This window comes from Oryzias melastigma, unplaced genomic scaffold (assembly GCF_002922805.2).
Source record: "Oryzias melastigma strain HK-1 unplaced genomic scaffold, ASM292280v2 sc00495, whole genome shotgun sequence".
NCBI classification, from domain to species: Eukaryota; Metazoa; Chordata; class Actinopteri; order Beloniformes; family Adrianichthyidae; genus Oryzias; species Oryzias melastigma.
The window spans coordinates 19,973-21,207 of NW_023417089.1; positions in this window are offsets into that span (position 1 = coordinate 19,973).

A 1,235-nucleotide genomic window follows, 5' to 3' on the forward strand; every position below is an offset into this window, starting at 1 on the left:
GAAAACAAGCCCAAATGGCTCTTATACTCTTACAGGTTGCCAACCCCTGACTTATGTGTTTTATTTTTTTAGGTATTTTGTCAATGTCATTCAGGAACTCTAAAGCTCTTAGTATGGAAATACTAACTGGTAGTGTTAAAATGAATTCTCCAACTTTGAATGTGATTACAAGGCTAAAGTCAGAAAATATTAAGGATGTAAAACATAGAATTATTGTGCTGTAGTCCATTTCCTTCATAACTTTAATAGAAAAACATATTTTTTGTTGCACCATTGACATTTTTCCGTTATTTTAGTGTAATTCTTAATAAAAAGAGTTAATATGAGTGATATACTTTAAGTGATAAACACCTTCTCTTTGCATGAATGTTAAGTTTGACAAAGTTCTATTCTTTAACAAAGTTTCTTGACCTCTACAAGCTAAAACGTGACTAACAACAAAACGTGCAATAAAATGGTCAACATCAAATCTAAGGGTGTAACACATGAACATTTTCCTGTTAAATGATGCAACAGAGAAACATGTTTCTACTCTGAACCCATTCTAGATGTTCTTTTTGTCAAAATGTCAAAAAGATTATTCTAACACATTTCTGACAGCTCTGAAAATGAAAGCGAGGTCATGAAGCTTTCTTCTGAGTCCTTGGTGGGTCTACACTCTCTCACCCACGATGATGCAGGTTTTATTGTTTTGTTGTTGTAGTTTTTTCTCTTTACTTCTTGCCTCAGTCCTGCAGTGTCTATCCTAACTGTAAATTGAATAAATCACATATTCAAGTGTGATGTTTAAAAATGAACCACAGGTTGTAAAATTCTCAAAAAAATTGGTTATTTTTTTGACCTAACTATAGTAAAACTAATTATGTTTAAAAATTACAAAAGTCGAAGTCATTTTAACTCAAAACAACATTGAAAGATTGATAAATATAACATAACAATTAAAATATAATAGAACAAGAAAAACTATGTGTGTTCACTGCATAAAGTTAATCTTGTAGTGTTAAATAAACAAAATTCAGTGGAGGATTTAGTGGTTTTGGGGCCCCAGGCAAGAAATCCTTTTCTTAAATCTTTACCAATAAAACATCAGTCAAATAAGTTCTTCAGTCGTCCATTTTTAGACACCAACGGTATCAAGAATCCAAATGTTTTGTTAAGCATCTTAAAACAGAAATCACATTTAAATGTTAAAAGTTTTTTTTTACACTTCAATTTAATTCCATTTTATTTATATA